Below are 17,499 nucleotides of genomic sequence, written 5' to 3' on the forward strand. Positions count from 1 at the left end.
AAAAACTAATAATATTCTACTAAAGGAATGCAAGTCGTCTACTCTATTACATACTTCGTATAATATTATTTAGGAAGCCATTTAAAAATGTTTAGACAAATAGCTGCAATTATATTAAATTGTTCTGTTGTATTAATTTCAACTTCACCTTGGCATTCACTACTCGATGTTACGCGGGGATTGTTCATTATTTTGAATGCAATTTATAATGAAATAGCATCAAATCAATCAATGTATTCTGATTTTATTGGAACCAAGTTTTGTAGAATTATGTTTGCTTAAGCCTTGCAATTTTCTTTAGGCAAAATTGTTTTGAAATCGATACACACTATATTATATATAGTATATTTGCAGGTATCATTTAAACATTTTATATTAACAGCAGGAGAACCAAAGTCATTAATATAACCCAAATGATTGCGAAACTGAAGTGGCAGTGGGCAGGGCACATAGTTCGACGGACAGAAGGTCAGTGGGGCAGAAAAGTTCTCGAATCGCGACCACGTATCGGAAGACGCAGTGTTAGTAGGCCCCACGAGATGGACCGACGATCTGGTTAAGATCGCCGGAATACTTTGGATGAGGGCAGTGCAGGACTGATCGTTGTGGAGATCTTTGGGGGAGGCTTTTGCCCAGCAGTAGACGTCTTCCGGCTGATGATGATATAAACAGACACAAGGAGCCCTTGTAAGTTTCTCTTCCATAACTGATATTAATGAACTTAGAATTGTACAAGTAATTCTATTAACACACTGGTATTTCATTATGACATAAACAATTTTTATTATAAGGGGGAGTTATTCATGAGCGTTTTATACGTTATTCACATATTTTTTTAGTATTTCAGTATTTTCGCGTGAACTCGTCATGCTTGCTTAAATGTCATTCAAGACACGTCGTGCATGCGTCAAGTGTCAGCGGTTAGCGGGTAGTATAACTCGCTAACTGCTGACATCTTATTACCCCGTCCCCGCGACCGTCTGACACCCTGTGTGACGGTCGCGCACGAAGTTGTCTGACTATAGCTTCTAACACCAGAGTTTCATGTGCTAAGATTTTATACGTCAAAGGATTTTTTAATAATATAAAAAGTAAAGATTTATAACTGAAATGCATTATAATTATTATTTAGTTATTTATTCTTTGGAATTTTTATTTGGAACCAACTCATATTGTCTGCTTGCGGTCTCTCGACGCCACTTTTGATATCTGTGCCTGAAAAAATTATTTTATATTATTCTTTTTGTGTCTCGAAGTTTTATCGAGTATTATAATACAATGTTTAGTAGTTAGTTTATAATATAAACAGACATAAACATGCTAGACCATGTATAACCATGTGAATTAGAGTGAACCACTCTGGCTCCTTTAAACCATCTAGTGTGCTACGAAATCTTACTGTCCTTTTAAAACATCACATTACATAAATTTCAGCATATTAATTGTTCGACTCTTCAGTTCACGCTCCATCAAGTTATCAGGTGCAGGTTTCATGCAACTTTCGTAAATTTTGAGATGACCAAAAAATATTTTAAGTCGGTTAGATCACTTAAAAATAAAATTCATTTAATGGTAGTAATAGTAAAAGGAATTAGTGAAAGGATCAATGCATGTTTCTTCAAAATTGTGATTTTAAAATCACTCATACAATATTTGCTGGTATTGGCAGTTATATCAATCTACCCTCATATTTAGCCTTATGCTGTAATTTACTTTATATATGACTATACGTGGGTCATACTAAGAGTTTCTGGACTGGCCTGGCCTGACTTGTAATACATAAATATTCGCACCTTATATTTTTAGAATTTTGCTGAGGTTAAAGTCAACAACAAAGTTCAGTAAGAGACTTCAATTGGCATTTGATGGAGCTCTATCTCATAGCTCCGTGGATTTCTAGTTCAATGTACTATATTTGGTATTGGTATTCCAAGGGCAACAGCACTTGTGTACCTGAAGGCTTACAAGCGCTTGATGTTTGCAGCATATTTTAATAGATTACCAGAAACGACTGGGTGTAGAGTGGTGCCTTAGAATGATAAAAATATAACAGAGGCCAATCATTGACTGAATATAATATTAATGTCACCGGTGACTAAACCAGTGAGTATTTTGCTTTGAATCTGGAAGAAATAGCTATAATCTAATCGGTGGAATGGGTCATTCCTGTTGAAGATTTACCCACGAAAGCTAAGAAAAGTAAGAACATTGGTAAGAAAATAGTTGCTTAATTTTAGATAAATTGGGTCATTACACCACAGTAAAACATGAAAACTAAAGAACAGCTGTTACTGCAGATTGGTATGTAAATACGGGCTTGTCCAGGGTTTTAGATAAGGTTTCCAAAAACCGTCTTCATAACAATGTTGTCCTTCACCAAGACGTCAAATTTCGATAAGGAAACAAATGAGTTTTTGAAGGCGTCAAATAAAAAACTGGTGCTGCATCCTACATATAGTTTGAACATTACACCTTGTGATTTTTTTATATCCGAAAATTAAGGAATAGTTAAGAGAAATACGATTAACAAGCCCGGAGTAGACGGTGGATGCGTTCTGAGAGTCCATTAAAGACGTTCTTCAAAAAAAAAATATATCACTAATATAATATTATGTGGAATAACAAGTGGGAGGCACCTTTTAATAGGATGCCGGCTAGATTAAGGGTTCCACAACGGCGCTTATTCCTGCCGTGAAGCAGTAAAGTTTAAACATAATTTTGTTTTGGTCTGAAGGGCGCTGTAACTAGTGAAATTACTGGGCAAATAAAACTTATCATCTTATGTCTCAAGCTGACCAGAGTCAGAATTTATGGGTTTTTCAAGAATCCTGAGCGGCACTGCATTGTAATAGGCAGGGCGTATCAATTACCATCAGCTGAACGTCCTGCTCATCTCGACCCTTATTTTCAAAAAAAATATGCGGATAATTGAGAATCCAGAAACTAACAGTACGACCTTGGAATTACTATCATCAGTTTCATTCACGCTAAAATTGTTTATAATTTTTCAAAATTACCTTTTTTCAATAGTGCTAGAAGTTCACTTAGTGAATTGTCTTTTGTACTTAATCCATCTGAGACTAATACCACAGGATCACTTTTATCTAAAAAGAAATTGGGATTTTTTACTAGGCTTCGTATAAGATCGGCGCCTTCTTCAGCTGTCAAGCAATGCAAGAATTATTTATAGTGATTTGGTTCGAAGGCTACCGTAGCTTGTTAATGTAACTGGGCTTAAGAGATTTAACATCTTAAGTCACAAAGTGACAAAGAGATATCATGATGGTGCTTAGAATTTTGGGTTTTTCATGCATAAAGAAGCATTGTCTGTTATGGACTAACCATCAAGTGAATGATTTGCTCGTCCCGACATTTTTCTCATAAAAACTATTACTGCATTAATATCGTAGGAGCATTACTAAATAATAATGAACGACAACGAATGATTTTTTATTGCACTAAAAGTTAAATAGATTTCTACAACTACAAATTGAGGTAATAAATTAAGTGGCATAATTTCACTTATAAACAATTTTTTACTGGTTATCTTAAGGTATTTACGATTTTATTAATGAGAATAAGAAACATAATTTGATATTAACTCATTTGCAAAAAAGACGGGTGGTTTTAATTTTTTCCGTCCCTTTAGAAAATATAATACCAAAAGATGTTTTAATCGTTTGAGAATATTACTGGCACATCTATGAATTGAGCCTTAAGGCTGCTTGGAGATTCCTGCAAGATATTAGAAAGGTAAAGACCAATAAAGGATAACTATTACACGTTAATCAGGCTACAAAATATAATATTAGGAATTCTTAAAACCCGTCTGTCAGAATCATAGACTAACGGCCGTTCCCAATATTCATTATATCTCCAGTTGTGGCCTACTTGAAATAAAAATCGTAACTATCATTGACTTTTCTGTCCCAATAAACTTATCCACGGTAACTCACCTGTTCCGTATAAGATGTATAGCTTACCAGCGATAGAAGTTTGTATGGAAATTGCAATTCACGCGTCCCAATATAAGGCGATAAGAATGACTTATCGGGTATATTGGGACAGCTTCAGATTATTGTCAGTAATTACTGACAGTAGAAGGTAGAAAATTATCTCTATCTGTAGATAGTATATTACACAAATACCTCAGCTTACAAATCTAGTTCAGTAATTATATTAATGTAAGAGCAATATTGCGGCAATCTGGGAATCGTCCAACACATACTGAGAATGATGTATAAACTCCCTGGAACCAATAAAAGTGAATAATGACTGAATATAAATAATAAAAAAAAAAAAATTGAATTTCTATTGATTTTTACAAATAGAAATCTTTTTGTCGGAGCGTGTTATTGAAAGTGTAAGGTTGAGTGTGATCTGTGCTTGAAAAATTTTAGTACTGAATATGTTCAAGTTTCACAGTATCCTGTATCCTAAAGTGCAAAAGTTTTTCTCTTTTGTATTAAGTATGTTAAGTATTAAGATTAAGCATATTTTTTTTCATTAACTTTTCTGTGTGAATGTTTTAATTTTTTTTACCAAAATAAATTCGTTTTCATTTCATTTCAAATGTTCCACCATATTCTACAGTTAGAAGGTGCTCAATCAAATTTAAACGTAAAAGAACATTTGTTTAATTAAATCGTCGAGTCACAGTATTTTTTATAGCTGAAGAGACAAAGAATTCGATTGGTATTTATTGGTATACATAGTATTTAAATAAACTCTGAGGAATCAATTACCACGCCATTGGTTTCCAGAATGCTTGCCGATGCAAAAAAAAAAAACAAATTAGAGTGAACTTTTCTAGAGTTTTTTTGAAACTGTTAGAATGAGATCTTGATAAAGAGATTTTAAAAAGGGGAATATTAAGTTTGTTAGAAAGATATTCCAAAAATTTAATTAGATTTAACCGAATTTATTCATCACACTATCGCTGAATGTGTAAGTAATCATTGAACATTTATACTAGAGATATTATGACACATCTATTTTTGGTGCAAAAAAGCGGCGTACATGTTCTGTTGTTTTCCGGTCTGATTGGTGCTGGTGAAATTAAGGGCACATAAATATTCCAGCGTCTCAGGGTGATTGGCGCAGTACGATGTGATCGGGGTCGCATCGTCGTACGCAATGTATTAAGGTCATTTTGTTATAATTTACGACTCAAATCATTGTCATTGTTAGGCTGCCAGTCCACTGGTCCGGAGAGATGAAAAGCTAAACAGAACTGTTTCAACATTAACCAATAAAATTCAGATGACTCATATAGCCCAGGCGTTGGTTATTAAGCTAGAGAACTCGGGGGCGAACCCTAGTAAGCCCAAATACTTATGATAACGTTGGATGTTTAATCCGTGTCGTGGGTGTTTATAACATACATATGTTACAGTATGTGTATCATATTAAATATATCGTTTTCTTACACCCATACTGCAGGCTATGCCTTGTAAGCGGCTGAATAAATTGTATAGAAGTTTGTCAATTTTATTATAACGGCGGGGAGGCGGGAGAGCGGGAAATTTCTGACACAAGAACTCGGCCCAGCTTCGCATAATCCGTAATTTCGCTCCCTCCTACTTCTTATCAATAAAATAAACTAGCAAGTCAATTATAGTGTGTGGAGATTTTAATATAAACTTGCTTGAACCTTCGGCCAATTGTACTAGCCTTAAAAATTTATTTCAAAGTTTTAATTTGTTCAATGTATTTTGGGAACCTACTAGAATCACTTCTACAACAGCAACCTGTTTAGATAATATTTTTACAGATGTTACTATTACTAGTAAACTCATAATTAATAATCTTCAGTCCGACCATAGTGGGCAACTTATAAAAGTAAATACAAGATTGGACAATGTCAGACCAAAAAAGGTGACGATTATACCAGTTACGGGTAGCCGTCTTGAGAGGTTTAGAAATAATTTGGTAAATACAATACCATTTTTACACTGTGGCGAAACTGCTAATTTTCACTACAACTTAGTCTTCAATTCCTTCTGTGAGGAATTTGACAGGATTTTTACTCCAGTAACGGTGACAGTAAACAACAAACATAGTTTTAATGATTGGGCAACAATGGGTATCCACAAAAGTCGTAAACGCTTATATGACCTTTATTATGAGAAACATTACAATAATAGTGAAGAATTTAAAATATATGTAAAAAAATATTCCAAGCTCTTTAAAATAGTTTGACATGAAGCGAAAACACGTTTCATAGCAGATAAAATTAAAAACAGTAATAATAAAGTAAAAGCGACTTGGAGTGTAATTAACAATGAAACTGGTAGATCGAATTGCCGTAACACCTCTATCTGTTTAAATATTAATAAACGCGTTATAAATTCGGAAATAGAAATTGCAAATGAATTTGATAAATACTTCTCCGAAATCCCGATTGTCACGACCAAATACCTTAACTCTTCGCCAAAAGCAGCATATGATATGCTTAAATTACACGTACCAGTATCTTCTACTGACTTGAAATTTAAGTATGTTACAGGTAGCGATATAATAAAAATCTTCAAATTAATTAACCTAAAAAATACAAAAGACCTATGGGGCCTTTCGACTAATATAGTTAAATACATACTTGACATTATAGCACCTGAATTAGCAATAATATTTAATGAATGCATAGATGAGGGTGTGTTCCCTGACCTCATGAAATACAGCAAAGTTATACCTTTGTTTAAATCAGGCAGTTCTTTTGACCCTGCTAATTTCAGACCTATTTCAGTGCTGCCTGTTTTTAGTAAAATTTTTGAAAAACTTTTGCTTCAACAGCTACAAATGCATTGTTGTAAATTAATGAACAAAAATCAGTTTGGTTTCACTAGGGGCTTATCAACAATTAATGCGGGTACTAGACTCATTGAGCACATCTTTGACGCCTGGGAAGAGTCACAGGATGCAATGGGCATTTTTTGTGATTTGTCAAAAGCATTTGACTGCGTCCACCATGAAACTTTACTCCTAAAACTAAAGCATTATGGAGTGAAAAATAGAGCCCTAAATCTGTTAAAATCATATTTAAGCGAAAGAGTTCAGATAGTCGATGTAAATGGCAAACGGTCTTTGGGTAAACCTGTGGGAATAGGTGTTCCACAGGGTTCTATTCTCGGTCCTTTCTTGTTTCTTATATATATTAACGATCTACCGTTTGTGGTAGATGATAGCCATGAGATTGTATTGTTTGCTGATGATACTTCACTTATTTTTAAAGTGAAGCGACGTGCGGATATTGATGACGAGGTAAGCAATGCACTCTCAAAGATAGTACGTTGGTTTGAGACGAATAATCTGCACTTAAACAGTAAAAAAACAAAGTGTTTACGGTTCATTACACCAAACACAGCGGAGGTACAAACCAACGTACTTATAAATGACCAGAGATTGGAACTTGTGGACACTACGGTCTTCTTGGGTATCACGTTAGATAAAAAGCTTCAGTGGGGTCCACATATTACCCATCTAGCAGATAGACTCAGCTCTGCGGCATATGCAGTTAGAAAGATTAGAGAGTACACGAATGTTGCGACCGCTAGATTAGTGTACTTTAGTTATTTTCACAGCATCATGACGTACGGTATATTACTATGGGGTCATGCTGCTGACATTGATATAGTGTTTGCACTGCAAAAGAGAGCTGTTCGTGCTATATATCAGCTTGGTTATAGACAGTCTCTCAAAGAAAAATTTAAAGAAATAAATATTATGACTGTTTATTGTCAGTACATTTATGAAAATTTAATATATGTTCACAAAAATCGTCACCTTTTTGCTCTTAATAGTGATTTTCATTATTATAACACTAGAAATAAGGGATTGCTTGTAACTAATTCTAGTAGGCTTCATAAGATACATAATAGCTTTAAGGGTAAATGTATACACTTCTACAATAAAGTCCCAGCCACTGTTCAGGCATTATTTATAAATAAATTTAAATGTTTTATAAAAAAATGGCTCTGTCGTAAATCCTATTACTCCACTGCTGAATATCTAAATGATCGGCCAGCCTGGGACTAGATTGTGATTATTTTATAGCGACTGTACAATATTGTATATTTTTATTGAAAAGAGCGCAAAAAAAAAATGCTGGGAGAGTTTATTGCGCCGCTTCTTCTCTCTCAGAGCGCCATTTGTTTCCGAAGCGGTAGTAGTATCTAGTAGTATAAGAAATGACATCAAAAAGAATTCTAAAGGAATCAATTTTGAGAAAATAAATGCCTTTATGCCTTTATGCCGTTATACAAAAATCGATCCGCTTCTGTCAATGGACAGGTTGCCTTATGGCTAGATGAGTGGGCAGTTTGCACGTTAACTTGATTTTACAAAATTTAACACCTAGTTAATTGTAAAAGATGCATGTTTTATTGGCATGGCTTCATTTGGAATTGGCGATCATAATTTTTAGTGTATATGCTGCTATAGCGGCAATTATAATGCTCACTCCGTCAAAAAATCCGGTGTTTAAATGCAGCTGTATATGAGCCACTAACAGACAGAAGTGTAATTTTCCCGTAGTATGGTACCCTTCAGGTATTGAACCGTAAAATTCTAAATTTAGGGAAAAATAGATTTGGTCGTTAAAAAAATTAAAACTCTTCTTTGATCTATTTTTATATTAAGGAAACAGATCAAAAACATCAGACGTCGATGTATCGTATTGGTGTTGAAGTGGCGAAAACATTTACAGTTATTCACGTCTAAGCGGCTGGATGAATTGGAATGAACTTTGATACCTACGTTATAACCTGGATTCAAAACATAGCATATTATGTATAACTAATGCAACGTCAACGCGAAAGAAGTAACAGATAGTATAGCAATAATGGGTCGATCCAGTGGATCATAATTTATACCTCTTAAATATTTCCCTTGAAAGTCTTCAAGCGCCTTTTTCACATCACTTACTAAGGCAACCCTATCGCTATTGGATGTTGCAGAATACTGCAAGGGCAGCTTTGGGGCAGCTAAAATAAAATAAATAATGGATTTAGTTTCAACTATTAGCAAAGTTTAACAGAACATGTGACACGTGAGAGGGACTGGCTCCAGTAAGCCCACTTGGCGTAGTATTACTTGCCGCACTTTGCAAGAGCTTGCTTGAGTGCAGCGGAGACGAATCCTTAATCTAAATACTTGCCATTATTTTTTAAACGCTTCTATTACAATTACTTTTTCTCTTAATTTTCATTTCATAAAATTAAAATATACGAGCGTAATATAACCTAGGAAAACAAGGTAACCCTTTGCACAGGATGCCGGCTACATTATGGGTACTACAACGGCGCCTATTTCTGCCGTGAAGCAGTAATGTGTAAGCATTACTGTGTTTCAGTCTGAAGGGTGCCGTAGATAGTGAAATTACTGGGCAAATAAGACTTAACATCTTTTGTGTCAAGGTGACGAGCGCAATTGTTGTACCGCTCAGAAATTTTGGGTGTTTTAATAATCCTGAGCGGCACTGCTTTGTAATGCTCAGGACGTATCATTAACCATCATCTCAACGTCCTGCTCGTCTCGTCCCTTATTTGCATAAAAAAATTATTAAATGTTATGTTAACATTCTCAATACTAAGGGGCTAACTCCAAGTGTGGTCGAGTTTATTATTGAAAATCGGCTTTAGAAATTATAGATTTGCTTTCCTATGACAGCTGTGAAAACGTCAAAAAAAAGAGTCTTTAAAACTAACCTCTACTTTGAACAATTCACGCACACTAACATAAAGTGTCATACAAATCGCTATTGTAAGATGTAGCTTGTCACGCACACTAAACTAATATTCCTGGACTGTTTTATCGGTTGTCTAATAACAAGATACTCTATCTAGACGTATAAATTAGGTAAGTTAAATACAATTATTAATAAAGTCATCATTGAATTAGTTTGAGGCTTAAATATACAGGAACGATTCAACTTTTGAATGAACTCCCTTTGTTCTCAATGTCAAAGTTTTTATTTGCATGAACATGTTAGATTGATGTTACTTAAATATTATAAAGTACATGTTTGCCATATTTATGACGTGCACATTTTATAAAATACATTTCTAAATCATTAGTTACAATAATATCAATTTAACAAAAGATTAGTAGCAGTATAATTTATTAATATTAAATTATTAACAAAAAAAATCGAAAATGTTTCTCTCGAATCTCTATTCTATATCGTTCTCTATCTTATACATAATGTATTTTATAATTTTGTTTAAATTATGTTGATTATCATTTCAATTTAATTTCAAGACATCTTTAACCATAAATTAATAATATATATTAAGTACAAAGCAAGTGAAGTGAAGGAAGAAGAAGCCAAAGCAAGTGAAGAGAATAAGCTCAGAATTAATTTAGTTGAAATGGTAACAATGCGAACTATAGACACGTATTAGTTATCGGTGGTTTATCAAACCATTATGAATAAGGAATTTTATCGTACGTTTGATAGGCTTAAAATACGTTTTTACAAATATAGGTTTACACCTTCGATAAGCGTTTGTATGTATGTATCTTGTATATATGTATGTTCATACCTTGATTTTGAGGTAGAAAATTTGATGGCATTGTCGGTGGTGGGGTCCTTAAAGCTGTTATAGTATTTTTGATATCTGAAACAAACATAATTTTCGTCAATGAAATTTTTTTTATTAGAGAATGATGCTGGCTAGATTATGGGTACCACAACGGTGTCTATTTCTGCCGTGAATCAGTTATTTGTAAGCATTATTGTGCTTCGGTCAGAAGGGCGCCGTAGCTAGTGAAATTACTGGGCAAATGAGCCTTAATGTCTTATGTGTCAAGGTGACGAGCGCAATTGTAGTGCTGATCAATTTTTTTGGGTTTATCTAGAATTCTCAGCGGCACTGCATTAATGCACTACGTAATAAATATATGAGTATAACATCTTCGTGAGAAATAGGCAACATAAGTGGAAACTGGCAGTGCGGTGGGTTAAAGACCTCTTGCTGGCGATCACTTCTGACTCCCGGTAGAGAAATCAGGGTAAGTACCATAATTTAAAGAATTTATAAAGAATCATTGAGAGCAAAATTTATGGAAGTTAACATCTTGACTGTTGCTTCTCAATATATTCTTGATAATGTAATGTGTACACAAATAAAATTTGAAAAACAAAATTTTATTAACTATGCGGGATTCGAACTCAAGACCTCCGGCGTTCCGTGCTGTTTTTCAAATTTTATTTGTGTATTAATCCTAGAAGTGAGAGTTATCACTTCAAAAACATAACATATTGTTTAGATTTACAAGAACGACATCTCAAGTCGATTTCCTAATATGCAAATATTGGGGTTGAGCAGGTTATCAACTGTTAAGTAGATCCTGTAGATGAAGCCACAACCTAAGAGTTGAACAGAGCAAACAGAATTTTATAACGAGGCGGTACTCGAACGGTTAGCTCACTTGGTTAGAGCACCGGCACGGAACGCCGGAGGTCGTGGGTTCGAATCCCGCATCATTCATAAAATTTTGTTTTTCAAATTTTATTTGTGTATTAATCCTAGAAGTGAGGGTTTCACTTTAAAAACATAACATAATGTAATGTGTGTACATAGGCGCATAAGTGAATATGCTAGAAACTATTTAACCATGATGTTAGCTCCAGAAACAGACATAAACTTATAATGCCTACTACTCAGATTAGTCGAGTTCGTAAGTCTTGTGACCCAGAAAATGTACAAAACAAAGTTATACGATATTAAAAATAATTATTAAAAAACGTTTGTAATATGATACCGCCTATTGGGAATGGAGCGACCGCTCTAAAGCTTTTAAATAATAAGTTAAATTGTACGATATTACTTTGTAAACATATTTTTTTATGACAAAAAAGCGTTTGTTGCATCCGTTCTTCTCAAGTCTCAGGCATTCTTTTTGGAATGGGTGGTAGTTTTTGACTTTCAGTAAATGATGTCACATCCTATTTTGAATACAAATGTTTGAAATTGAATTTGAATTAGAAGATAAAAATAAAATAAAAATAATAATTAGAACTTTATCTTACTTTGACGTACATATTTCTTTTGCATTGGTACTATTTTGTGATTCAGACCTTCCACTTCGAATTGAACCTCAACGTTTTGATCCGGAAAAAGATCTGCAATGAATGTTGGTGTAATTTATTAAGAAAACTATTAAAAAAAATACGTGAAGATATGTGAAACCTTAAAAAAATTGGCTTCGAGATGATTGCGAATGAAAAATTTCTGGAAGAGGATAACTGTAGGTTTTAATGTTCACGTTGAGATAATATAATACTTAAGAATGTAGAAATTATAAAATTATTATCAAAGAACTTCGAACTATTATTAATAAATAGCTCTATAATGATTCCTATCTCATTTTTCCCACGTTAAATCTTATGAATTTATGTGTCTGTCTCTTTTTACTGTTGCTTTTTCGTTTCCTCGACCTTCAAATAACATCGATGCTAAAGAAGTTTCGCTTCAACAAACAGGAAGAACAAAAAATAAATCAAGCAGATAACACTCTCGAGGCAATAGATGGCGCTTAACTATTATCACGTTGACACTTACTTTTTTAAACCTTGTCAAACTTAACCTCTCTTGCTTGGCTAAATATTGCAAACATTCAAAATTTTCCAGACGATTTAAAGTGTCAAAAAGCATGGGACGCACTTCTTTGTAAGTCAGCCTTTGATGATCTATTGATCTCATCTACTGACATAACAGAGCGTGCTCGTCTTTTGGCCGTGACACAAAATGAGTCGGGCTTTTGATTACAAGTCTTGCCTTCTGCGCCGATTGGAACCCTACTTGACAATATGACATTGTCAATATGCGTATCACTCCGGCTAGGTATAAAACTGAATGAACCACATCAATGTAGATGTGGCGTTCAGGTAGATGCTCTTGGACGCCACGGGTTATCCTGCCTAAAATCGGCAGGCCGTATCAGTCGTCACGCCAGCATTAATGAAGTCATCCGCAGGGCATTTGCCGCTCTTAATATACCAGCTGTTTTAGAGCCAAATGGTATTACCCGCCGCGATGGCAAGCGTCCTGATGGAATGACGCTGGTGGCTTGGGCACGGGGAAGGGCGCTGGTGTGGGACGCTACTTGCGTCGACACTCTGGCTCCTTCTCATGTCCATGTTACGTCAGTTGGTGCTGGGGCTGCTGCTTCGACTGCCGAAGACAGCAAGCGTCGCAAATATGTTGGTCTCAGTGAGTCATACATCTTTGTGCCGTTTGGTGTCGAGACACTTGGCCCGTGGGGCCCAGAGGCGCGGAGAATGTTCAAAATACTATCTTCGCGCCTCAATAAGGCTACTGGAAACCCAAGCGCTGGCAGCTATTTCGGTCAACGGATCAGCCTTGCTATCCAACGGGGTAATGCTGCCAGTATTCTTGGTACGCTTCCACGTAATGATAGTTTTAATTTTATGTAGTCGTAGTATTGTAAATATAGTTATAAGATTTGTTTTGATTAAATAAACCTCTCAAAACCATATTGATTGGGAAATCAACTAACTTTGGTATATATAATATTTTTTTTAAATACTTTATGATAAAATTATATTATAAAGGACACGTGCGTCATTCTTTTAACAATGCGATTTACACATTTATAATTCCTATTTCTTTTAATTTTTTTACTATAGCAAGTACCAATTTTGTTTATGGTCTTTTACTGTTATGAATGGATTCATTTGATAGACTATCCAATTAATTATTTTTTTATATATTTATTATTACTATCTATATCTTATAGATTTTCAATTATTTAATATTTGTTCATTCCTGGCCTGTGATTTCTGTTGGTAAATAGACGCAGCTATAGAAAAAGACGGTTTTGAAACATTAGAATTGGTAAATATTATAAGCGTATGAAAATATAATAATTGTTACAAAACCTGACAATTTTTTAATAGGTTGCACAAATTTCCCTAAATCGAAGCCCACTTTCTTAACATTGTATCCATTGTAAACTGAAAAAAAAATTTAAAAGACACTTATTTTAATTCTACTTTGTGATCTTTTATTGATCAACATTTTTCAGAAGATTAAATATTAATTATTCATCAAATATTTACAGGGGAAACTGCTACAGAACATAAAATACTGAATTGGGACGAAAAAAACATATTTTAAACTAAGCATATCGCAATAATGGATAACGTAAATAAACCAATTCAATTCCAAACGGTATAATTCATATACTCGTAAAACAAGCAGTGAAAATTTAACAAAGGTGCAATAGAAATCTAAGTTTGTGTGCATTCGTAATATAAATATAGTAGATTGTTAACCGAGGGTCGAAAGAATCATTTCCCGAGGTATTTAGACTTGGCTATAGTCCGAGTAGGAATTCATTCTTTTACCCGTGTTAAACACTCTAATTCTCATTTCGAATATGAAGAAAATAAAACTAATTGTTTATCTAAACTATTTATTCATAATATATAATAATATTAGTAGTATCTATTTAAAATTAATTGTCAAATTAGGACAATTCGTGAAATTAACAGTTACATTTCTTCGCAATGTTTATGCTTTTTGATATATTATGATAAATTTGGCTGTTCTGGATATCTGTAAGACTCTGGTAAATATCATCAGACGATAGATTCCATGGCGGATACACCGTCAATTAATTTAATTCCGCCACAGATACATAACTGAACATAAATCAGTATCCCGCCAAATAATGTCGACTTTTTAAATTTAAAATATGGAACTCACCGCGTAATTGGTACGGCTTATTCCGCTCAAAGAAGTTTGCACTAAGTTCACACTGGCTGTTAAGAAAGTTATTATGTTTTTTCTTTACTTAAAACTCTTCATAGCTGACAGCAGTTCTATTTTTAAAGTTCATTCCGGCCCTTAGGTGCCAAGTAATTTTTATGAGTTTTTCCCTCTCTTTGGAGGGAAGCAGCATTTTCCACCCAATAATCAGATCAAAACAACATTACTTTCCGAGTATGAGAAATGAAAAGTATTTTTAGTCCATTTAAATATTAGAATCGTGGACTTTACGAGTTCATACCTGGTGTGACCATACTTCTGTTTTTTTAAAGTCTCATGGATGGATCTTCTATTTACACTGATTGATTTAAATGTTCTTTTAATTCTGTGGCTATATAAGGCGAAGATTTGTCTGGTAGCAACATATGATGTGGACATAATTCGAGTAATATTAATTTTGCTTTACAAAGGAGTATTACGCCTTGCGTGGGTAAATAACAAACATCTACATTTTCACTAATTTTTTTGTTTATGAAAATAAGGGACGAGACGAGCAGGACGTTCAGCTGATGGTAATTGATACGCCCTGCCCATTACAATGCAGTGCCGCTCAGGATTATGAAAAACCCTAATTTTGCGGCACTACAACTGCGCTCGTCACCTTGAGACGTAAGATGTTAAGTCTCATTTGCCCACTAATTTCTCTAGCTACGGCGCCCTTCAGACCGAAACACAGTAATGCTTACACATTACTGCTGCACGACATAAATAGGCGCCGTTGTGGTACCCATGATCCAGCCGGCATCTGGTGCAAAGGAGCCTCCCACTGGTAATAATATATTATATGTATATATATATAACTATTCTTTTATTTCGCCTTTGAGTAATTTTAAGGAAACTCTTTGGTCAGGATTCTCCATAGTAGAAAGAACCTTGAATGTTGATAGATATAACTTTATCCATAGAAGAGCGAGAGACGAATCCGAGTATCGTCATTTTGAATTTATCTCTTTAAATAAATCTGAGTTTTATGCACCTGTTTGCAATCCGGCTTATGTGTGTATAAAAATGAAAGGAAAAAATATTCAATAGTAAAGTATAGAATAGTGGATTTAGAGTTTATTAACTTGTAAAAGAAGGTGACTTACACATAATTAATTTAATTAAAAGTAACGTCGTGTATCTTGGTCAGTAATAACGAGATATTTTTGTACAAAATTAATACTGGCGTAGTAATTTCCACAAACAACCAAATAATAAGTAATATTATTCAAATATATTACGGGTATTTTTAGTTAGTAAACTGCAATGGATCAACAAGTCATTTATGTTATAGTAACCTTTACCTTACTAACATTTTTTAACAATTCTTTTGAATATCGTAACACATTTGTTTGGTACATTTTCTGGGATCATTGCAAAAGCATTGATGCATTGCCCAACAAAAGCCTTACTAACTCAACTTAACCGGGTAGTAGGCATAAAAAGCTTATACTTGTTCCTGGTCTTAACATTATGATTATCAAAGTTTCTTGGAATTTTCTTATGAACATACATAACAATATCAAAAATATATTGAAATGCAACAGTTAAAATGTTAATTTTTTTAAAGTTTTCTTCTTATGATTCTTTAGGACCTAGGTTATGTTATAAAATGTTCAGATTCATGAAAAGCGAATTGCATATACAGTCATTTAGGTTTTAATTAACGGCTTTAACGGCAAAATCATCATATGAGAGGGGACAAACGGGCACCCCAACACCAGGGGTCAAGAGATGCGTTGCCAATGCTCAATACTTGAAGTAATTGACTTAAATTTCAGTAGAACTCTAAGAAGTGGTTGGTAATAGTCTCTTAAAAATTTGTCGTTAGCTGTGAAGTACTGTATTAGAATTGTGGTATTGAGAAAATGTGACGTGACGATCAATACCTTACTCCCGTTTACCTGTTCGTCAGTGATACGCCCTGCCCATTACAAAGCAGTACCGCTCAGGATTTTTTTATGATAGAGGTAGACAAATGAGAGTATTGGGTATACGCGCTTTTTTGAAGATACCTATTTCGTATGTAAACATATATACACCGCACTAGGAAGCTCATTCCACAGCTTGGTTGTACGTTGATGAAAGTTCCTTGAAAACCGCACTGTGGAATGGTGGATGGTGGGTGTTGTTCGAAGGTAGAATTCGGCGGCAGGAATCAGGTCAACTGCAAGAGATATGTAGTCACAAATAAACGTGTGAATTTATGTTTAATATTGTCGCGATACAACGTGCAGATTGATAAATTAAATATAATCATAATCTCTGTATTTTAGGTCAAAAAGAATAACATATGAATGCCAAAAGTTATATCGAAGACCGACCCAACCTCTATCAATCATTATTATATTACGTACTCGAAACTAAATCTTAACAGATAGCAATAAGGTTAGCTTTTATTAAATACATAAATGACACGTGGTCAGGAAAAATACCGCATCTACAGCAAGTATGATATTTGATCATCTAATAAGCAGAAGTGTTCACCTACAACCAAGAACACCATACAAAAGCGTCTCAAACACCCAAATTTCAATAGAGAAGATGGTCTAAAATTATCGTACACCTGGGATCCAATAATCTCTAAATTAAAACCCATAACTACACATACCAAAAAAGAAGAGGACACTATCAGTAAATTTTGACAAAAACCATCTATAGCAAATACCACCTCCGAGGAAATAAATGGCGCTAAACTTCATAATGACATCTATGACAAATA

At 34.3% G+C, this 17,499-nt stretch overlaps 2 long non-coding RNA genes across 2 annotated transcripts; one reads left to right on the forward strand and one right to left on the reverse strand.

Annotated features, from left to right (window-relative positions):
• Positions 1 to 1,147: 1,147 nt before the first annotated feature.
• Positions 1,148 to 14,210, reverse strand: LOC126977550 (uncharacterized). The gene is made up of 7 exons (XR_007732227.1): positions 14,084 to 14,210; positions 13,904 to 13,978; positions 12,032 to 12,124; positions 10,542 to 10,616; positions 8,871 to 8,981; positions 3,018 to 3,104; positions 1,148 to 1,215 (listed from the first exon to the last, which is right to left on the reverse strand). It is a non-coding gene; the product is annotated as an uncharacterized LOC126977550 (long non-coding RNA).
• Positions 14,211 to 14,219: 9 nt separating this feature from the next.
• On the forward strand, positions 14,220 to 17,199 carry LOC126977552 (uncharacterized). The gene is made up of 3 exons (XR_007732229.1): positions 14,220 to 14,326; positions 15,444 to 15,564; positions 17,054 to 17,199. It is a non-coding gene; the product is annotated as an uncharacterized LOC126977552 (long non-coding RNA).
• Positions 17,200 to 17,499: the final 300 nt, after the last annotated feature.

This window comes from Leptidea sinapis, chromosome 45 (genome assembly GCF_905404315.1).
Source record: "Leptidea sinapis chromosome 45, ilLepSina1.1, whole genome shotgun sequence".
Classification (NCBI taxonomy): domain Eukaryota; kingdom Metazoa; phylum Arthropoda; class Insecta; order Lepidoptera; family Pieridae; genus Leptidea; species Leptidea sinapis.